General features: G+C 37.9%; 1 protein-coding gene across 3 annotated transcripts in view; it reads left to right on the top strand.

The window, feature by feature from the left end:
• Positions 1 to 23,844, top strand: part of DYM (dymeclin) — a 379,359-nt gene that overhangs the window by 74,570 nt on the left and 280,945 nt on the right. The gene's annotated exons all lie outside the window — the stretch shown is intronic.

Here is a 23,844-nt window from a genome sequence, read left to right as displayed (position 1 = left end):
CTGATAAAGTTATAGAACCATTACACCAACCCTAGATGGCTTATCTTTGGATTTCTCCTTATGTGAAAAGAGCAAACAGTTATTTTGGTTAAGCCACTGTGGCTATTAGCTTTCTGTTACTTATGGTCAGATGTGGGAAGGGGAACACATATATTGCCTGCTATTTGCATATCACAGTATGTGTGGTGCTTCATGTGTTCCTGATTTAATTTTAAAAGTAGCACTACCTCTATTACATTTGTTGTTACCAAATACCAGCAATTTTGTATATATCCTGAATGAGTGCCTTTTGTTGTTGTTGTTGTTGATAAAATGTCATGGTAAAGTTAAGGGGGATGGAAATGATAAATCCCTTTAGATAGTAAATAAGCTGTGAGTGAATACAGTAAATAGACCAGCCACTTAAACACTCTTGGGGAGGAAGCAGTGTTGTAATAAATCAAACATTTTAGTGTTTTATGTGTTTATACTTTTTAAATGAACTGAAAATGCACAGACAACCAGATGTCTTGTATTATGTACACTCAGCTTTAACCAGCTGCTGAAACAATTTCTTATGATTTAATGTTCTTGGAACTCCATCCTAAAAAAAGGTTTGTCTTGGTAACAGTTTCCATGTGAAACCAACCTACTCTTTAAATGTTTCATCTACTATAACCATAGTGCAGGGTTACCAATCAGCTTATAATTTAAGGAGGAATGTTAACCTGTGAAAACTGAGGATGGTCTAGACACACCTGACTATCATCAGTCTCGCTATAAACGTTGAGGTTTAACGTTGGCATGCCAATGCTACATTAGCGGGTGAACAGCAAGAGGGAACTAATTTTAATCGCCATCGTGGGTAATGCAAAACTAGCTTAAACGTTTTGTTTGAGACTATGAAATCACTCTGTTAATATTGAAAGCAAATGATTACCAAGAACAGAGGTAGATAGACATTTAGAAATCTATACATTTTAACTGATACCTCATCATTAAGAGAACAGGATCAACTGTGGAAGCTTGAACTCCCAGAATTTGTAGGAATTCATTTGTAATGAAAATGGACCTTTAAGTAGTAAGTGGATGCTGCTTCTCAGTTTGGATTTCTTGATAAAATATTAATTCTCTGAGGTGTTAGTCTTCAAAGACAGATTCAAATTACACACCTTCCAGGAATCCTTCCTTAACACCACACCTCTCAGCGTTTATATATGTATTTAAAAGAAAGATTAAGTCAGGCACCGTCTTGTGACTTGACATTTTTTAGTGTATATTGGGTTGATCCAGTAGAATTGAAATGTCTTCCAAAAGTAAAACCTTGTCTTTAATTGTTATACCTTCTTGATCTCAAGGAGTTGAATGAGAGAGGAATAAGGTACGATAAAGGTATGTCCCTCAAGACACTAATGGAGAGTGTAATGGAACATGGTCGGCAGGCCAGGGTTGAAAGCACACACTTAGAATTTGTGACACTGGTTTGCTTCTTTCAGTGTTACCGTGAGGGTTGAATGAGACCCCGTGATTCTTCCCAGTGATGGAGTTTAGGTGGGGCCCTAGCAGCATAAGCAGTTACCTTGTATGGGCCTAATACTTACATTTTGAGGACTGCTTATGATGCTTTTTTATTATGAAATAGAGTTTATTTTGAGAACTTGAACTGGATGTCTTTCCTTGTCTTTTTGTCTCTGTTCGTTGCTATTGTTTTTGTCAAAGCTATCACTCTTAGCTGTTTACAATGATGCCATTGTGAAGAACAGGCCCTACTCCTTGCCTCTGTGCCCTCACTCTGGACACGTCCTGAGAGGTCTGCTTAGAGTGGGCCTTTCTGTGGGCTCCAGCCCCTTCCTCTGAGATCCATTTATGTGTCTTCTCCTTTATCCACCTGTGAGCTCAGTAAGGAGGATTGGGACGGCTTAATTCTCAGCCTGGCCCTGGTGGGCAGATTTTTTAATTCTATAATTTAAGAAACTTTAGTTTTTTCATGTTATATATTGATAAAGATACCATATTCAAACTGGATTGCCTTCACCGCCTTTTCCAGGAGTGTGTGTATGTCTGTGTAGTGGGACTTTGCTGCTTCAGTGCAGGGGTATCTGATGTCATCTGCTGACCTTGTCCATGTTACTCATTCTGCTTCAGTAACGCTGGTGTCCTTGCTAATTTGGAACATGCCAACCCACTGCTGTCTTCAAGGCCTTCGATCTTCCTTCTGCTGCCTTGCATATCTCTCTTCAGACATCTGCATGGCTCTTGTCCTGACCTCCTTCAAGCTTCCTTCTGCTCAAAGTTCTGCTTCTTAGAAACAGCCGCTCTGACTACCCTAAAATAGCACGCTTCTCATTTTCTGTCCATTTTTTAAAAAAATATTTATTTATTTATTTGGCTGTGCCTGGTCTTAGTTGCAGCATGCAGGATCCTTAGCTGCAGCATGTGGGATCTAGTTCCCTGACCAGGGAATGAACCTGGGCCCCTGCATTGGGAGTGTGGAGTCCTAGCCTTTGGACCACCAGGGAAGTCCCTTTCTGTCCTTTTATCATGCTTTATTTTTTTGTCCTAATACTTATCACTGCTTCTAATTAATTAATTTATTCATTTTTGGCTGCATTGGGTCTTCGTTGCTACGCGCGGGCTTTCTCTAGTTGCAGCGAGCAGGGGCTGCTCTTCGTTGTGGTGCGTGGACTTCTCATTGCAGTGGCTTCTCTTGTTGCAGAGCAGGCTCTAGGCGCGTGGGCTTCAGTAGTTGCAGTAGTTGGGCTCAGTAGTTGTGGCTTGAGGGCTCTAGAGTGCAGGCTCAGTAGTTGTGGCGCATGGGCTTAGTTGCTCTGTGGCATGTGGGATCTTCCCGGACCAGGGCTCGAACCCGTGTCCCCTGTACTGGCAGGCAGATTCTTAACGACTGTGCCACTAGGGAAGCTCGTATCACTGCTTTTCATACGAAATTGGAATGAAAGCTACATGAAAACAAGGGCTCTTCCTGCGTTAACATTTGTTTTGCTCACTGCTGTCCCCTTAGTACTCAGGTTAGCCTGGCAAGTGGAAGACTCAAAAAATATTTGTTGAATGAGTAAATCCGTGGGAGCACAACCTATTCAATGTGCTTAAATATTTTGTTTGTTTCTCATCATCTGGTCTATATGGAAACACAGTAGTGTGCTAAGGCATATTCCATTGCAGATATAGTGGCTCAAAGCCCCTTGCAGTTGGTACATTATATTATAAACACTAGGTATCTTATAGACCTTAGCAGTGGAAAGAGGCTACTAGAAACCGAAACACTGAGAAATTACATCTGACAATATTTAAGGAAATGGTATATTAATTAGCTATAAATGCTGACTAGTCTGGAGCCATTTAGTTTAGGGATGGACAGTCAGCATTGTATCTCAGTAGTCCCCCAGATGATCCCTTCACAATATAATAATTTCCTTTTCATTAAGTTCATCCACGAAAACATATGTTATGAATATACTAAACTATGTGTATTTACGGTACTGGGCCCTGGGCAAAGAAAGGCATGACTTTGGAAGAGCTTAGAGATGGATAGATGCGTAGAAAGATAGCCCAGTAAGAGGAACAACTGATCCATGCTGCAGTCATTGGGAGCTGTAGTGATGAGGAGCGGCCAGGTCTTCAAGGAGGCAGAAAGGAGCTGCATAGGGACCTCTTGGATGCGTCTAATGTGTTTGGAGAATCACAAGTGTATTCGTTTGATTAGAGGGGAGGGTTTGTGGGAGACTAGGGCTGGAGAAGCTGTGTGGTTTGATGGAGTAAAGACTTGAATGTTAAAAGGACTAAATGTTTGATTAGGTTTAGGGTTCTCTTTATTAAGATATTAAAGAACATAATATATATATTTTAGAGCTAGTTCTCTGAAATCCATTTTGGATGTATTTGGGGAGGGATGAAACTGATTAAGAATCTTATTGGTAAAATTAACTTTACTGGATTTATGAAATGTAATGAAATACACATTTATTCGACCCATAGTTGTTGGTATTGGCTTAGATGTTATACTTTGGAAAATCTGAATATTGAAAACTTTTGGTGGCAATGGTGAAGTAGGTGGTTCAAGAACGTGAAGAGCCATAAACAGTTTCTTTATGAAGTCTGCAAGTTTTTGAGAGTGAAGGAACTGGAGAGACCCACGTTGGCAGTGAATGGCCTAACTGTTGGGAAAATGTCTTTGTACGGCCCTGCATGTTGATACCCAGACTCTTCTCAAATCCAGCCTCAGCAGAGTGGGTAGCTAAAACAAGTCAGCATTTAAGTTTTAGGTGCTGTAAAGTAAATATCTGGTGTAGCTTTCTGATTGAATTAGATGTTTAAGACATTACAAGCACTGAATTAAAGATGATAGCATTTTCAAATACCAAAACAGAATTAAGTTCACAATAGCTTATTAGTTTGAAAATTGATTTCTGGTGCCTCTGGGAAAAAAATCCCAGTTAAAAATTTTAATATGTAAGCCTTTACCAGGTTTATTGAAGAAATCTGACTGAGATGTATCCAGTACCACAAATGTTGATATTATAAACTATGTGCTCAGATTGTTCATGATTGCATTATTGAGTGTTGTCAAGAAGTGTAGGAGACATTATGTATTAGGAAAAAACACCACTAATTCTGCATCCAGAAGGTAGTGTTTGAATCCTAGCATTACCACTCATCAGCATTGTCACTCCAGGCCTCAGTTTTCTCATTTTAAAATTGGGGTTCGTAGATCATAGACTGTCACTTGGAAAAGACATTTGAACACATCTGGTTCAGTTGTTTAATAGTTTAGATGTGGAGATTGAAGTGCTTGGGTTTGGAGATCAACTCATGTAGCCATTGAAGGAACAGCCAGGCAAGTTGTTAGTTTAATACACCATGTCCTGAGCTGCAGTAGAGGGGCCTGCAGCTGAGAGGGAGCATCTCATCCTGGGATGAGGTGTGTCTAGCGCTCTCACTGCCTACTCTGTTGCTTAGGATTGCGTTGAAGACCAAAGTAATGCACTCGAAAATGCTTTTATAAATTTTAAAATGCTTTATGATTATAAAACTGTGTTGCTTTACACATACTAAGTACTTAAGAAAAACAATATGTTTGCTTCTGAGTCAATTTTCCTATTTTAAACTTCTCAGTAAAAAGTAATAGCACTTGGTCATTAACAAGTATAGTGGTCATAGGACGCAGCATGTCTGAGATTCAAAAGAACAAGGCTGAATAGTTTGTGTGGGAACTGAAGTAAGTTCCTGTTGGGTCAGGCTGCTTGGAGGAGCTTCTCTGGCTGCTTTGGAGGACTGGTTCTAGGCTGGCATTAGGTGTGAGAGATTAGCAGCAGCTACAGCAGAGTCCTGAATCCTGACTGTCATTTTGCCTGTGTTTGCATGTTTCCTTGTAAGTTGTGGACTATTTAGAGGCGTATAATCATTGAATTTTTTAGAACTAGAATTAAGCTTATTTTATACATTTTCATTTTATGTATAATGGCACTGAAGTAGAGAGAAAGGAAGTGACTTTCCTAAGGTCAGTTTGCAAGAGTCTTAGGTAGCTCAGCCCTGAAAATGTTGAATCTCTGCCTTCAAAGAATTTCTACTCTTATGAAAGCAAGACTGGTACAGGATGCTTTTGTTAATTTCTTTTGCTGTTATTAATACACGTATAGCAAAATATGAATGAGGTGGTTTGATATTAATAACTACAACTTTTAATTCTACCAACAGTCAAACAATTGATTTTCTTTTCCTTTTTAATTTGTTGTGTTACTTATATAAGTTAATTCTTTACAGAGTGATTTCTTTTTTGGGCACAATCCAGATTGCATTACCTTTGGATATTTCATGCTAGTCATTAATGCTGATGCAATTATTTTAAATTGTAACGTATGTATGCACATGGTTTGGGAAGACAATCAAATAGCACAAAGGGCTTATGATGAGAACAAATTCTCCTTGTCCTATATCCCTTTGCTCTCCAGAGACCGTCATTTTTTGTTTTTGACTATTCTGGTGGTTTATATAAATCTTTACCCTTATCTTACCTTTATATGTATTTCTAAATAATATGACACTATTTCTTTTTTTTTTTTTAATTAAAGGCTTTATTTTTCAGAGCAATTTTAGATTCACAGCAAAATTGGGCAGGAAGTACAGAGTATTCCCATACCCTTCCTCCCACACAGCCTCCCCTGTTATCAACATTTCTCACCACAGTGGTACATTTGTTACAGTGGATGAACCTACATTGGTACATCATTATCGCCCAAGTCATAGTGTACATTAGGGTTCACTCTTGGTGTGTTGTACAGTCAGTGGGTTTTGACAAATGCATAATGACATGTATCCACCATTACAATATCATAAGTGTACTTTCACTCCCCTAAAAATCCTGTGTGTTCTGCCTGTTCATCCCTCCCACGCCCTTAACCCTTGGTCACCCCACTGATCCTTTTACTGTTTCCATATTTTCACCTTCTCTAGAGTGTCATATAGTTGGAATCCTACAGTTTGTAGCTTTTTTAGATTGGCTTCGTTCACTTAGCAACATGCATTTAAGGTTCCCCTGTGTTCGTGGCTTAGTAGTTCATTTCTTTTTAGCACTGAATAATACTCCATTGTCTGGATGTAGTACATATACATACATTCACTTAATGCATATATACAGATATAGTCCTCATTTAAGTCTTAGAATTGGAGTTAAGTGTGACCATTTTAAAATTTGATAAAAATATAATAAATTTGGTAAGAACTTGTTCCCTAAAGGGAGTATATCATTTATAGTCCCACCAAAAACATTTAACAGAGCCTTGCCAATATTGTGTATTATAAAATTTTTCGTGTGCTAAAAATGGAAATCATATTGTGATCTTTATATGCATTCACTCATTACAAGTGAGGCTGAACATCTCTTCATATATTTAAAAGCCATTCATAACTTTCGATGAAAGTTTAGCAATCATTTCTAGTTCTTGAGAGCTCTTTCTCTCTGATTGTTCTTTGTTTATGAATGTTCTTTGTTTAAGCTGGCATAATTGCAGTTTGGACACCCACATAACAATTTTGGTATATTTGCTTTATTATTATGTATCCACCTTATCAATCCATCTTAACTTTTGATTTTTTAGAATGTTTTTAAAACCTCTTTTTGCTTGAACTTTATTTCAAGAAGGTATGTGGCTATATTTTATACATTTGATGCACTGTTACATATATAGCATTAGTTCTTTGAGAAGCCGTAAAAACATGGAATGGATATTTGAGTTTATTTGATCCACTCCATTAATTTTTATGTATGATGAAGCTGACAGATAAGGTGACTGATAAAGGTAACGAATGACAGTTCTGATACTAGAATGCAGATTTCTTGGTGCCTAACCTTCAGGCACTTTCTGTTCCATTGTTAATACTTTTATAAATGAGGAGTATTACCGTGTCTTCGATTTTGTTGACTTTTAAAACTAGCCATTACTGCTGTTGACCGTATCTGTAATACACGGTACCACTTTGTAGTCTTTCCTCACATTTTACTTTTGGAATCTCCCTGTTGGCATGACATTGATATTTCTAATTTTTGGTCTTAATCCTTTGAACTTGTCAGTTGTTTTTGTTAAACTTACGTTCCATTTACAGTACTGTCAGTTTCTTATCCAATAGCAAGTCAAAGGAAGATGGTTTTTTTCTCTTGCATATTCGTTGACTTTGACCTTAGCCAACACTAACACCCATTTCATGAAGGCTTTTGTCTTTATCCAAGTGTTCCACTCTGCCCTAGCAGAGCACTGCAAGGTCATGGCGCCTTTGTTTTCTTCACATGAAATTAATAACTTGCTCCAACAGTAGTTTGTTCTAGGACATTTCCAGCCCAGATGGTGGAAAGTTCTTGTGATAATATGGCAGCCGAAGCAACATTTTGGCTTTTTAAAGTTGACTTTGTTTTGGCGATTGTGTGATGAAAATCTTCTGAAGATTATGCAAGGACATTAAACAAGAAAGATCTGTTGGCTTAAAACATTTTTCATCTTTTAAAAACCACCACACTCAGCATGGTAGAATTTTGGTTTCTTTCAAGTATTGGCCTGTCTTGGCTCTTTTCCTTGATTATTTGGCACTTAAGATAGCCCAATTAATGGATTTAAAATTTTGTTTCCACAGGAATAAAACGTTGCTTTGAATTCCTTTTTTTGAGCATCATAGAAAGTTACAGCAAGAATTGACATTAGAGGTCATCTTGCCCAATGTACTTATTTACAAATAAGAAAACTGAGACCCAGAGGAGTTATTTTTTGAAGTTAATAGAGTGAGTTTAATAGAGAACTTAGAAACAGATCCTAGGTTTTCTCACTTGGGGTCAGTGACTCTCTCAGCGTACCACAATATGATTTAGTTTTTGTTTATTCTTATTTCAGTGTCATCAGATTTTAATCAGTAAATTTTGATTTTATAATTTATGATAATCCTCTGTTTTTAGTTCTTGATTAATTTCATTTTCAAACAGGTGATACATTTATGTTGTTCAGATACCAAACACGTAAAAGTGTACATGAACAATCTCCTGGCTGTCCTTGTTCCCCATCTCTCCAGCCTTCTCATTTGTCTCCCTAGTAGCCACTGTTCATTCTTAGTTTCATATGTATCCTTCCTGAAATTCTTCATGCATATATATTCAATTACGAATTTAGATTTTTATTTCCCCCTGTATTCATATAAAAGGTTGGAAATTATACATAGTGTTTTGAATTTTCCTCTTTTTCCAGTTAGCAGTCTATCCTGGCAGTTCCTGTATACAAGCATTCAGAGAGCTTTCTCATTTTTGTCTTTTAAGTAACAACTTTATTGAGATATAATTCAAATACCCCAAAATTTACCCTTTCCAAGTATATATTTAAGTGGTTTTTAGTATATTCACAAAAGTTGCGAAACTATCACTGCTCTCTAATTCCAGAATTTCATTACCTCAAAGAGAACCCCTATACCCATTAGCAGTCATTTCCCATTTCCCCCTCCCTCCTGTCCCAGTAACCACTAATCTGCTTCCTGTCTCTATAGGTTTGCCCTTTACGGACATTTCATATAAATAGAATCATATGATGTGTGGCCTTTTGTATCTGGCTTCTTTTATTTAGTGTAATGTGTTCAAGGTTCATCCATGTTATAGCATGCCCCAGTACTTCTTTCCTTTTTATTGCTGAAAACTATTCCATAGTATGTATATACCACATTTTGTTTATCCATTCATTCAGTTGATAAATATTGGGGTTGTTTCTACTTTCTGAATAGTGCTGCTGTGAGCATTCATGTACAAGATTTTGTGTGGACGTAGTTTTCAGTTCTCGGGTATGTGTCTAGGAGTAAAATTGCTAGGTCATATGATAACTCTGTATTTAACTTTTTGAGTAACTGCCAAACTTTTCCTCAGTGGTTCCCTCATTTTACATTCCCACCAGCCGTGTGTGTGAGTTTTGATTTCTCTACATCCTTTCTCATTTGTTTTTAAAAGTTGCATTATATTCTGTTGTAGGTCAATATCAGTTTATATTTAATCATCCCCCTATTGAAAGACATTAGAATTGTTAACATTTTTTGCTAATATCCTGTGCTCATTCTCATTTTGGCACCTTTATTGTATCTATTTCTAGGACGAGTTTTACATTAGAAAGGTTAGTCCTTTGTGACATAAATTTAAAGTACATTTTTTTTTCTAAGTTTGCTTTTTGACTTATTTGCTTTTAGTATATGTTTGTTTTTGCCATGATACATTTTTAAAAACTATTTTTGAGAATTTGAATTTATTGGGGCTTCCCTGGTGGCGCAGTGGTTGAGAATCTGCCTGCTAATGCAGGGGACACAGGTTCGAGCCCTGGTCTGGGAAGATCCCACATGCCGTGGAGCAACTAGGCCTGTGAGCCACAACTACTGAGCCTGTGTGTCTGGAGCCTATGCTCCGCAACAAGAGAGGCCGCAACAGTGAGAGGCCTGTGCACCGCGATGAAGAGTGGCCCCCGCTCGCCGCAACTAGAGAAAGCCCTTGCACAGAAACGAACACCCAACACAGCCAAAAATAAATAAATAAATAATTAATTAATTAAAAAAAAAGAATTTGAGTTTATCAATCTGTTACAGCTTTTAGGCCTTTCAGGCTTGTTGTTATCTTTTTGGACTCATCTCTTACTACTCTCCTTCTTGCAGATTTCATTCTAACCCCACTGACCTCTTTGCTGTTCTTTAAGTATGCTAGGTGTGTTCCTACCTCAGGGCCTTTGTGTGTGCTGGTCCCTCTCCCTGGAAGACTTTTCCCTTGCTTCCTTATTTCTTTCAAGTCTTTGTTCAAATGTGAACTTCTTGTTGAGTCTTCCTATTTAAAATTGTAACACACCCGTGATAGATGTCAAATTTTGGGGAACTGGAATATGAATTCACTTTTTAATGATTATAACAGATTAGGTGAGTGTTAGAATGCTGTTTGTTTTTTATGATGGAACAAAAATTTCTAGGTGTAAAACCTTTCAAATAGTGCTTAAATGCTTTTAATGACTAAATGCTTTTAATGAGACTGAATCTGTGACTCTGTGCCTTTTGCCAGTATTTAAACACTTAACTTATGTCTTTGGCAAGTGTGATGGTTAATTTTGTGTGACAGGTTGAGCTGAGGGATGCCCAGATGTCAAACATTATTTCTTTTTTTCTGGATGTGGCTGTGAGTGTGTTTCTGGAAACAGTTAGCGTTTGAATAGGTAGACTTTGTAAAAAAGATCATACTCACCAGTGGAGGTGAGCATCATCCAGTCCATTGAGGGCATGAATAGAACAAAAAGGTGGGGGAGGGGTGAATTTTTTCTCTTGCTTAATCTGAGACATCCATCTCCTCCTTCTGTCTTCCGGTATTGGCACTCCTGTTTCTTGGGCTTTTGCCCTCGGACCAGGGCTTTTCTGCTTCTCAGCACTTGGGTTTGGAACTACACCGCTGGCTTTCCTGGGCCTCCAGCTTGCAGATGGCAGATAATGCCACCTTGAGCCTCTGTAATTGTGGGAGCCAATCTCTTACAATAAATTACTTTCTATGTATATATTTCTTTATATCCTGTTGGTTCTCTTTCTCTGGAGAGCCCTAAATAATGCAGCAAGTGTGTCTAATTCATTGCTACAGTCTGAATGTTCATGTCCTCCCAAAACTCGTATTTTAAAACCTAACCTCTAAGATGATGATGTTAGAAGGTATGGGGTCTTTGGGGGATGATTAGATCATAAGGGCAGAGCCCTCATGAGTGGAATTAATGCCCTTATAAAAGATACCCAAGAAAACTTCCTTGCTGCCTTCCATCATAGGATAGCATAGCAAAAAGGTGCTTAATCTCTGTGACCCAGAAGCCAGCTCTCATCAAATACTGAATCTGCAGGTATCTTGATCTGGCCTCTCAGCCTCCAGAACTGTGAGAAATAAATTTCTGTTGTTTATAAGTTACCCAGTCTGTATTAGTTTGTTATTACAGTCCAAAAGGAATGAGACACTTAAATTGTTTTTCCTAGTTGCAAATCCTCTTTACTTTGATTGTTTACAGTGAAGTGAGAGAGAGAGGAATAATTAAGAAAACCTGGGACTTCCCTGGTGGCACAGTGGTTAAGAATCCGCCTGCGAAATGCAGGGGACACGGGTTCGAGCCCTGGTCTGGGAAGATCCCACATGCTGCGGAGCAACTAAGCCCATGTGCCACAACTACTGCCTGTGCTCTAGACCCCGTGAGCTACAACTACTGAGCCCATGTACTGCAACTGCTGAAGCCTGCATGCCTAGAGCCTGTGCTGTGCAACAAGAGAAGCCCGCACACCGCAACAAAGAGTAGCCCCTGCTCGCTGAAGCTAGAAAAAGCCCGCGCACAGCAGCAAAGACCCAATGCAGCCAAAAATAAATAAATACACTTATTTAAAAAAAAAAACAGAAAAAGAAAACCTATGATCAGAATGGGATTAGAGATTATCTTCAGACCATCTCTCCTGATTTTTTTTTTCTTTCAGGAAATTTCCTGGTGGAGACAGCCAATTTGAAGTAAATATTTCTCCCATTCATTTTCTTTATGCCCTTCCCATTTTGAAAATTTAAATTAAAAATAATAAAAATATTCACCTATAATCTCATCTTCCAGGATTGCTTTTTATTTTTTGCATATTAACATCTGTATGTGTATTCACTCATATGATGCATACTATTCTGCTGTCTTTGCTCAACATCACATCATGAAGCAAATATTTTTTCAATAAAGTGTATTTCAAAAGCAGATGGGATGACTTGTTTTATGAGGCCAGCATAACCCTGATACTAAAACCTAACAGTGGCGTTCCATAAAAAAAAAATTACAGACTGATATTTCTCATGAATACAGGAGAAAAAGCTTAAAAAAATTAGCAGATTTCATCCAGCAATATAAGAACAGGATAATACATTATAACCAAGTGGGGCATATCTTAGGAATACAATATTGTTAACACTTGAAAATCAGTATAATATGCCACATTGACAAAATAAATTAGAAAAGCCATATGATTGTCTCAGTAAATGTCAAAGAAGCATTTGACCAAATTCAACATCTATTCGTGGAAAAAAAAAAAAACTCTCAGCAAACTAGGAATAGAAGGAAACATCTTCAACTAGGTTAAGGGCATCCATGAAGAACCTGTAGCTAACATTACACTTAATGATGAGAGACTAAAGGTTTACCTCATCTGTGATCAGGAACAAGCCAAGGATGTTTGGTCTTAGCATTTCTGTTTGCTACTGTATGAGGCCCTAGCCAGTTCAGTAAAGCAAAACAAAGAATAAAAGGCATAGAGATTAGAAAAGAAAAAGTAAAACTATATTTGCCAGCAACATGATTGTTTATGTAGGAGACCCTAAGGAATATACAAAAGCTACTTGAACTAAAAAGTGAGTTTAGCAAGGTTGCACATTGCAAGATGATTATACAGGAATCATATACTAGTAGCAAACAATTGGAAACTAAAACCTTAAAAATTCCATTTTAAAATAATATGAAATACTTAGTAAATTCAACAAATATGTGTACAGCTTATATATTAATAACTAGAAAACATTGCTCAGTGAAGTCAAAGAAGACCTAAATGTAGACATACATCATATCCATGAATTGGAAGAGTCAATATTGTTAAGATGTCAGTATTACCCAGATTGATCTACAGAGTCAATTCATCACATTTGTACCAGAGTATTTTTTGTTTGTTTTTTTTTTTCGTAGACATTGACAAGCTGATTCTAAAATATATATGGAAATGCAAAGAACCTAGAATACCTGAAGAAATAATTGAAAAGGAAGAACAAATGGAATACTTACACTATATCACTTCACAGTGTGCTGTAAAGCTACAGCTTTGAAGATAACATGGTACTGACCTAAGTATAGACAAATAAATCAGGGGATCAGTATAGGGGGCCAAGAAACAGATCTGTACTTCTCTGGTCAATTGTTTTTTGTTTGTTTGTTTGTTTTGTTTTGAGAAAAGCAAAACAGTTCAGTTGGGAAGGGAAAACTGTTTAAACTAATGGTGCTGGAAAAGCTGATTATATGGGAAAACCAAGCAAAACAAAAAAACTTTGACTCCTACTTTCACATATAACATAAAAATTAGAAAAATACACACAATCTTGTTTTAGGCAAAGATAACTTAGAAAACATACAGAAAGCAATAGCCAAAAAAACACAAACTTGATAAGTTAGACTACTTCAAAAGTAAGAATCTTGCCTCTTCAAGAGAGACGGTTCAGAAAAAGAATAGTCAAGCCACAGATGGGAGAAAATGTCTCCAAAACGTATAGCTGACAAAAGACTTTATTCTTGAATATATAAAGATCTCTTACAATTTAAAAATAATTAGGCAAATATCCCAATTAAAAATGGAAAAAAGATTTAAATTGATACTTCACTAAAAAGATATATGAATGGCCAATAAGCACATTGAGTTTTAGTGTGATTAGTCATCAGAAAATGCAAATTAAATGCTATAGTGAGCTATTACTACACACAACTAGAATAGCTAAAATTAAGAAGACTGATAGTACTGAATGTTGGTGAGAATGTGGAGCAACTGGTACTTTCAGAAATTGCTGTGGGTAAAGAAGCCAATCTGAAAAGGCTGCATACTGTATTATTCCCACTATACGTTTTGGAAAAGGTAAAACTATGGAAACAGTAAAAAGATCAGTGGTTGCCAGGGTTTGGCAGGAGGAAGGGATATATGGACAGAGCACAGAGGATTTTTAGGGCAATGAAACTGTTCTGTATGATACTATAATCAAGGATACATGTTACTACATTTGTCAAAATTTATAGTGATTATAGAAATTACACAGCAGTAGTGAACTCTAACGTATATTATGGGGTCTTTAGGTGATAATGATATGTCAGTGTTGGTTCATCGTTTTTAACATATATGCTACTCTGGGGCAGGATATTGATGGTGAAGAAGGGTATACATATGTGGGGGCAAGGGTTATATGGAAATTCTCTATACCTTCAGTTTTGCTGAGAACCAGAAACTGCTTTGAAAAATAAAATCTATGTAAAAAATTGCTGTGGTGTATAAAATGGTACAACCAGTTTGGGAAAAGTTTTGACAGGTTCTTATGAAGTCAGATATCCACCTCTCTTCTCATCTAGCAATTTTACTTTCAGGTATTTACTGAAGAGGAATGAAAATATATGTTTGCAAATGACTTGTATGCAAATGTTTATAAATCTTTCTTCGTAAACCTTCTCATAATAACCCCAATCTGAAAACAAATGCCTCTCAACATCATCATGTTGTCTCTCTATACTTTATTCTTGGTTATTTCTTATGACTTTATTTCCAAGTCACTAAATCTCTCTTCAGCTGAGTCTAATCTGCTGTTAAACCCATTCATTGAGGTTTTCTTTCTTTCTTTCTTATTTACTTATTTTTTTTTAAATCAAGTTTTAAAATTTGGCTATTGTATTTTTCAGTTCCAGAATTTTTTTCTAGAACTTTTTAAAAAGAAATATCTGCTATATTTATATAGTTTACAGGTCCTTGAGAAATTTTTGATTTGAAAAATTTGGCTTTTATGCCATAGGTAGAGTAGGCATAGTTGTATTTGGTAATTAATATTATTTTTGGGAGAGTTTTGTTTGTTTTAGGGGTGTATGGTGGTTCTTGTTCATGTAGTTTTATCTCTTTATGTGCCTATTTTTGATTGTTTGCTAGTTTTTATATTTGTAAAGTTGTAGAAATAGTTTGATAGGATGATTCTATCTTTCTTCAGAGGGGATTGTCTGTTTCTGTTGGATGCCTTGGATTCTTCTTAATTCCATTTCAGAATTTTTCTGGCCACCCAGGGAACTTAAAGCTGGGTTGTAGTCCATGAGATTGTTGATTTACTTCCTGCTCCCCCTTACTTCCAAGGTAAGGATCCCCTTGAGGATCTCTACCCTGTGTGTGGAGTGGAGTACTAGGGCTTACTCCCTTGGCAGGCTTGGACTCCAGTTTTTGTGCCCTAGATTGTCAACCCTGTCAAAAGCACTGCTTGGATTCCCAGCCACCGCTTATGGATCAGGAAGCGTCCCAAGGCCAAAGCAATTCCAGATGTCAGGCTGACCTCTCTAGGTTTTCTTAGTGCCTTGAGTCTTGGCCTTGTAATTCTTCAGTATTTTACTAGCTCTTTGGTCCTTTTAGAAAGTGCCCTTCCAGACCCTCTGTCAGTGATTTTTGTTGACCTCATTGGGAATATTCTTCTGAATTTTCTGTCTGTCATTGCTGGAAATGGAAGTAGCCTCAATTCCTGTGATCTCTTTAAAAATTATGTGGTTGTGTAAGTTAATATATAAGCTGTGCTTTATTACATTTTTCATTTTCTAATATTGGTTGATTTTTTTTTTTTTGGTTCAGCAAATATTTTCTTGTGTGATGTAGACTATAGACTATGAAGAGCATAGTCCACAGTCTTGGGTGATGAATATGAGTCAGCCAAGCAGTTTGGGGGCAAGGGTAGAGGGAGCTGAAGCCCTCACACAGACTTGGGAGATGTGCGGGAAGAAGGTAACTAGGAAGATAATTGATGGATAGTTGCATTTTATCCATGTGTGTCTTTAAAGCATATTTCTTAAATGGCTATTTCAGAGGTTTTCCTGTTTAGATCAGTTTTTTCCCCATAGGCAGAACCCAAATTTATATTCACAACTTATTTTGAAACTGACTTTAAAAATATCAGTCATTTTCTTTCTTTTTTTTTTTAAACTTTTATTTTTTTTAAAAATTTTATTAATTTACTTTTGCTGTGTTGGGTCTCCGTTGCTGCACATGGGCTTTCTCTAGCTACGGTGAGTGGGGTCTACTCTTTGTTGCAGTGCGCGGGCTTCTCATTGCAGTGGCTTCTCGTTGCGGAGCACGGGCTCTAGATGTGCAGGCTTCAGTAGCTGTAGCTTGCGGGCTCTAGAGCGCAGGCTCAGTAGCAGTGGTGCTCCAGCTTAGTTGCTCTGCAGCTTGTGGGATCTTCCTGGGCCAGGGCTTGAACCCATGTCCCCTGCATTGGCAGGCAGATTATTAACCACTGCGCCACCAGGGAAGTCCAGTCATTTTCAATACCATTTATAATAGAAAATATTATAAGGGCATGTTGAGTAATTACATGTTGAGGGCATGTTGAGTAATTACTTTTGCTGTTGCTACTAGTTCTGTAACTGTAGCCCCAGGAGTCTAGTGAATTTTCTTTTACTTTTTTTCTTTTCTTTTTTGGCCACGCTGCACTGCGTGCGGGATCTTAGTTCCCGAACCAGGGATGGAACCTGTGTGCGGCCCTACCACTGGACTAACAGGGAATTCCATTTTTTTGTGTGTGTGAATTTTTATGCAGAGCACTAAATCATGAATTAGTTTCTGGAAGCTGGGAGTTTCAGATATACTTTGTCATGTAAAATTTGTGCATGAATGAATATATTTTTCTTGGTTTTGGTAAACCCCAAATAATATTAATTTCTCACTGTGCCCAAGAGCACAAAGAGACTATTCAACAAATATGTGTGTACTTGTGGCCAGCCACAGTTTTAGGTGTCAGGGATACAATAGTGAATAAGACATAGATTCTAGTTGTGCATAGGGTAAGACAGACAATAAACAAATTAATATATTACTTAATGTTAGAATGTGACAAGTACAATGGAAAAAAGTAATGTCGTGGTATTTTAGTCAAGATTGTAAGGGAAGGCTCCTTGTGAAGTGGACCTTTTAATAGAAACCCAAAGGAAGTCAGAGAGGGAGTCCTGTCACTCTCTGGTGGAAGAGCATTCTAAGCAGAGGGAACAGCAGATGCAAGGCCCTGAGGTGGGTGCATGCTTGGTGTGTCCAGGGACCAGTAACTAGTCCAGTAGAGCTAGAGCCAAATGATCAAGGATGGGTGAGTGATAGACAAGGTTGGATGGTTAGTCAAAAGTCATGTAGGGTCTTAGAGGCTAGGTTAAGGACTTTGCATTTTATTCTGAGCAGGATGGGCAGCTAGTCGATGGTTATTGCCCTTGTTTGAATATTTGTTACTCTGTGCATTTAAATTTTCTTCTGCTTTGTGGCTATAAGCACTATCTTCATACAATGAAAATTGGAAATTGGGTTCTTGACATCTTTGCCAAAAAAAAGGAAAAGGTTCTGTTTTAGCCATTTCTAGGATCTGTATCTTTGCTATGTCATTTGAAGCTGTGCTTCATTGTGTACTTAAATTATCTTCTACCCTGTCAGTTTGTTGGAGCCTGCTTTAATCCATTTATTTGAACATTATATTCTCCCCAGCCCCCAAATCTGGTAGATTAGTATAACTTTGAGTAATATTTTCATGTTGGCTGGTAGGGAGGTTTTTGGTTCTTATTGAAATTAGCGTCTAATTCTTACTAGCTGCTATTGGTAGGCAGAATAATGTCCTCTCCAGCCCAAGGATGTCCACTTCCTAATCCCTGGAAAGCTGGTGAATAGCTACCCTCACGTGTCAAAAGGATTCTGTAGATGTGGTTAAAGTTAAGGGCTTTTTGAGGGGAGATTGGGCCTACTAGGATAATAGAGGACAGTCTAATCACATGAGTCCTTAAAGGTAGAAGAGGAAACCAGAAGGGTGGGTCAGAGAGATGCAGCATGAGTCATTCAAAGCCACTAATGGCTTTGAAGATGGAGGAAAAGGATCCTTGAGTCAAAGAATGAGGCGACCTGTAGAGCCTCGGAAGTGCCCTCATCTTACCGCCAGCAAGAAAATGGGGACTTAGGGCTTCCCTGGTGGCGCAGTGGTTGAGAGTCCGCCTGCCGATGCAGGGGACACGGGTTCGTGCCCCGGTCCGGGAAGATCCCACATGCCGCGGAACGGCTGGGCCCGTGAGCCATGGCCGCTGGGCCTGCGCGTCCGGAGCCTGTGCTCCGCAACGGGAGAGGCCACAGCAGTGAGAGGCCCACGTACCGCAAAAGAAAAAGAAAATGGGGACTTGGATCCTAGAGTCATGAGAAACTAAATCCTGCCAACAACCCAAGTGAGCAGGAAATGGATTCTTCCCCAGAGCCTCCGGAGTGGAAAGCAGCTTGCTGACACCTTGATTTTAACACCGTGAAACCTGTACTGCAGCTACAGAACTGCATGATAATAAATTTGTGCTGTTTTAGGCCACTAAGTTTGTGGTGATTTGCTAATGACAACAATATAAAAACTATTGAAACATACCCAACTTCTCAAAGCAGATAACTTTAGCAAATTAAATTTGTTAAATATAGAATTTTGGATGATTCATTCACTCCAAATAATATCTGTTAAGTGCTTGCTATTTGCCAGGAAATGTGCTGGGAGCTAGGAATAAGAGAGGTCCCTATCTTCACCAAACTCTGGTCTACAGTTGTGCAGTCAATTTTTAATTTTATATTTTTAATCTTATGTAAAATTTTAAGCATATAAATGTAGAGAGACTAATGAACTCCCATATGCTTATCACTTAGCTTTAGTAATTAACAACTCATGGCCACTTTTATTTCAATTATACCCCATCCACAGCTACCCTCCCCTACTTCTCAGATTATATTTAAGAAAATTCCAGACATCATATCATATCTGGATAGTCAGTTTTATATGAAGCTTTGCTATGTAGTTATTTCCCGTTCCCCGCTGACATTAGAAAAGTGCAGACTTTAATTTTATCATCTTTAACAAAGTAACTTTATCATCTGTGAGTTCATTTGCAATCGTTAGCTATTTTTTTGTCATGAAATTTTGCCTAGGATTCCTTTGGTGCGAGTTAGAAAATTACTTAGATCACTTCAACTTGCAAAAGTGCTGCAGAAAATTGTTTTGGGGTTATAAGTAAATTTTAGTGAGTAGGTAAATTCACAAACATGGAATCTGTGAATAAAGAACATCGATAGATTATACATGTAAAGTGATTTTTCCATTTCCTGTGTTCTTGATTTAGGTTGATAACGTCACCTTCTCTGAGTTCTAAATCTAGAAACCTTGATCTTTCTTGATTAGTCTTAGTCTTTCTCGCCCACTTTAAGCATCCAATCTGTCACTGAGTGCTATTAGTTTTATTTTGTTAAGCGACATTTAAGTCTTACTGCTCTTTTCCATTGCCATTGTCATTATTTTAATGGTGGTCCTTATAATGTCCTGGTATTTTTTGTTTCTGGGATTAATCTGAGCATTCTCCCACTTCAATATGTCCTCCAACCTCTTATGCCTCCATTCATTCCACAATCCCTGATTTTGGACACATCAGGCATAGGGTTGAGTCAGTCACATTCTTCAGTTCAAGGGTCACTATCATCGTTGGTTTGTGTAAGGCCCATCTCCCCCTCCATTTAATATTAATCCATTTACTTATTCCCATTTATCCCCATTCATTACTCCTTTTCTTTCCCATAAACAGCCATTTTACTATGTTTAATGCATGCATTTTTTATATATATGTCTGAGTACAAGATGTTATACTTATGTGTACATGTATTTTTCTCTTTTTTTAACATCTTTATTGGAGTATATTTGCTTTACAATGGTGTGTTAGTTTCTGCTTTATAACAAAGTGAATCAGCTATAGTGTACATGTATTTTTAATATATATAAATAGAATTGTGTTATAGAACTCATTGTTTTTTCCTCTCAGAATTGTTTTTTGTTTGTTTGTTTTGTTTATTTTTGGCTGTATTGGGTCTTCGATGCTGCACACGCGCTTTTCTCTAGTTGTGGCGAGCGGGGGCTACTCTTCGTTGCGGTGCATGGGCTTCTCATTGCGGTGGCTTCTCTTGTTGCGGAGCATGGGCACTAGGCGCACGGGCTTCAGTAGTTGTGGCTCGCAGGCTCAGTAGTTGTGGCTCGTGGGCTCTAGAGCGCAGGCTCAGTAGCTGTGGTGCATGGGCTTAGTTGCTCCGCGGCATGTGGGATCTTCCCAGGCCAGGGCTTGAACCCGTGTCCCCTGCATTGGCAGGCGGATTCTTAACCACTGTGCCACCAGGGAAGCCCTCAGAATTGTTTTTAAGAGTTACCTGTGATGCTAAATGAACACCTAGTCTATTGCTGTTAAAACTGCTCCATTGTGTACATCCACAACATTTTACTTATCCAGTTCCTCAGTGCTGGACACCTGGGGTGCCTCCAACTTTGCAACACCACGAATAATGAATGTCTTTATATTATTTATCTATTACTGAACAATAAGCTACTCTAAAATTTAGAAGTTTAAAACAACATTGTTTCAATACCATATGGTATCACTTATATGCAGAATCTAAAATAGGACACAAATGAACTTATCTATAAGACAGAAACAGACTCACAGACATAAAGAACAGACATGTGGTTCCTAAGGGCATGGGGTTTGGGGGAGGGATGGAGTTGGGGTTTGGGGGAGGGATGGAGTTGGAGTTTGGGGTTAGCAGATGCAAACTACTATATATAGAATGGATAAACAACAAGGTCCTACTGGATAGCACAGGGAACTCTATTCAGTATCCTGTGATAAACCATAATGGAAAAGGATATAAAAAAGAATATATATGTATAACTGAATCACTTTGCTGTACAGCAGAAATTAACATTGTAAATCAACTATACTTCAATAAAAACAAAACAAAACGTCGTTTCACAGTTTTTTAGTATCAGGAATCAGGGTACTGTGTAGCTTGGTGCCTCTGACTCAAGTGTCTCATGAGGTTGTAGTTGATCTTATGGCTGGGGCTGTGGTCTCATTTGAAGGCTCAACTAGGAAGGACCTGCTTCCTGGACTTCTCACTTGGCTGTTGGCAGGATTCAATTTCTCTAGGGCTGTTGGACTCAGTTCCTTACTGGCTGTTGACTGGAGGCCTTCCATAGTCCTTTGCAAGGTGTACTTCTCTGTATGTCAGCTCACAACAAGGCAGCTGGCTTCCCTTGGAGAAAGCAAACAGAAGAGCAAGAGCAGGTGCCCAACACAAGCCACGGTTGTTTTGTAAGCCAGTCTCCTCTCAGAAGTGGCATGCTTTCACTTTTACTGTATTCTCTTCTAAGCAAGTCTCTAGGTCCATCCTACACTCAAGGGGAGGCAATTACACAAGGACATGAATAGCAGGAAGCAGGGATTATTGAGGGTCATTTTGGAGGTTTGCTTACCACAGTTCTCAGACATATTTCTGTGAATTTTTCTTTGGCATATACATATACTGGGTTATAAATTGTTCTCTAAAATAGCTGTGTTGGTTAATATTACTATCAGCAGTACATGAGGGTTTATATATCATTATGTACCTGCCAATACTTTACATTTTCTAGGACATCAAGGGATATTACACTGTTTTAAACAGACTGTTTTTTATCTTTTGCTCTTTTTTTTCCTAGTGAAGTTCTTGGCTTTTTCTTGGCTTTTTGTGGGAGTTGCTTGTAATATTCTAGATATTAGTTCTTTGTTCTTCTTACATTTTATCATCTGCCAGTTAACTTCGTTCAGGGTTTCATTTGTTGAGCAATAACCTTTAATTTTGATGTAACTAAATGCTTTTATTTATTTACTTTATGCTTTGTGCTCTTAGGCTTTTATTTAAGAAGTCCCTTCTTGTGCTTATGTTACAAACTTATCATTGTACATTTTCTTCTATTAATTTTAGTGTTGCCGTTCACATCCAAGTGAATGTAGGTCTTTAATTCTTCTGTAGTCGGTCTTTGAATATGTTGTAAGATAGGGAGCTATCATTATTTTTCTTTATGAAATAAGCCAGTTTTTCCCAGCACCATCTTCTGTACAGTCTGTTCTCCATTGATTTATAGATCTGTTTTATTCTATGTTTCCATAGAAACACAGGTTTGACCTGTGTTTCAGTTCTCAGTTGAGTTCCATTGGTTTGTCTAATTTTTTTGTGTGTGCTTGCAAATACCATACCGTTTTTATTGCCACAGCTGTGTAACATGGCTTGATATATGGTAAAGGAAGTCCCTCTCTTCACTTTTCAGTTTCAAGATTGACTTGGCTGTATGTTTATTCTTTCATAAAAATGTCAATTTATGAAGTTTCTGAAAAAAACTCAATGAGAATTTTGGTTGTGATTAAGATTAATTTGTGTAGAATTATCTTCATGGTATTTAGTCATTCCATTCAGATCATCCTGTTCGCCCTTTATTAATGTTTTAATACTAATAAGTGGATGCTGGCCAGCAAAATGAATAGAAGATATCCTCTAAGTCAGTCAACAGCATCCTGGATCCTTTTTTCATGAAATTCCCTTTACATTTTTGTTGCAGAGAGTATTCCTTTTGTATTATGATCGTGTATTACATGGCCTCAACGTATTTCTTCCTTTTTGCTGTTCTGAGTTATGTATGCCTGGTACACTATGCTGATGACTGTTCAGGAAGTCCTAGTTAGTTCCAGTCAAAATCAGAGCAATAAAGATCCCTCCCATTTGTGATGTTCTCCCATTTGTGATGTTGTTTGGTCCAATTTATTTTGAAGGAGAACAGCCCTCTGTTCTAAATCTACATTCTTTCATTAAAGTTGTCAGACATAGTATTTATTAATAGTCATAGTTTTAAGGTTTTTTTTGCGGTACGCGGGCCTCTCACTGTTGTGGCCTCTCCCGTGGCGGAGCACAGGCTCCGGACGCGCAGGCTCAGCGGCCATGGCTCATGGGCCTGGCCACTCCGCGGCATGTGGGATCTTCCCGGACCGGGGCACGAACCCGTGTCCCCTGCATTGGCAGGCGAACTTTCAACCACTGCGCCACCAGGGAAGCCCCATAGTTTTTAGTTTAAACAAATTAAAGCAGTTTCTTCCTGGATCAGAAACCTAGTGTAACATGTTAAATTGTAAACCACTGCTGTTTTTTTTTTAATTATTATTGATGCAATGACTAAATGCATTAACAAGTGTACTGGAGGTAGTCACCTACCTAGATAGCGTGTACTGTGGCAAGATACTTGTTCTTCAGGATTTGGCTTTAAGCCCTGACCCAACTGAAAAGCCTAGCAAATTGACTACAGAGTATGGATTCCTGACAGGCATAGGCTGTATGAATAAATGATGATTGTGATTCAAAATCCTTTGGGTTTTGAGCACCCAAATCATCATTATTGAAGAATTAATGAATCCTGATACAACACATCAGGGTTGTTTTTCATTCAATTCAAGAAATAAGTACAAATGTAAGATATGCCTTTTATGTGGTTAATATTTTACAACAATAATTATGGAAATTTCAGGAAAGAGAATTGTTCTACAGTATTAGTCAGATTTCTGAGTAGAAATGAGATTTATTCGTTACATAATAAGATCATTTGCACAGGTCTCTTGTGTTTTGTTTTGTATACTTTGCTTTTAAAAGATATTTCATCAGCAAAATCACTCTGTAAACATCTGGTAGAATTAGAACTTTAAAATC

This window comes from Globicephala melas, chromosome 13 (assembly GCF_963455315.2).
Source record: "Globicephala melas chromosome 13, mGloMel1.2, whole genome shotgun sequence".
NCBI lineage: Eukaryota > Metazoa > Chordata > Mammalia > Artiodactyla > Delphinidae > Globicephala > Globicephala melas.
Note: the sequence above shows the minus strand (reverse complement) of the source record. Positions and strands in the feature narration are given on the sequence as shown.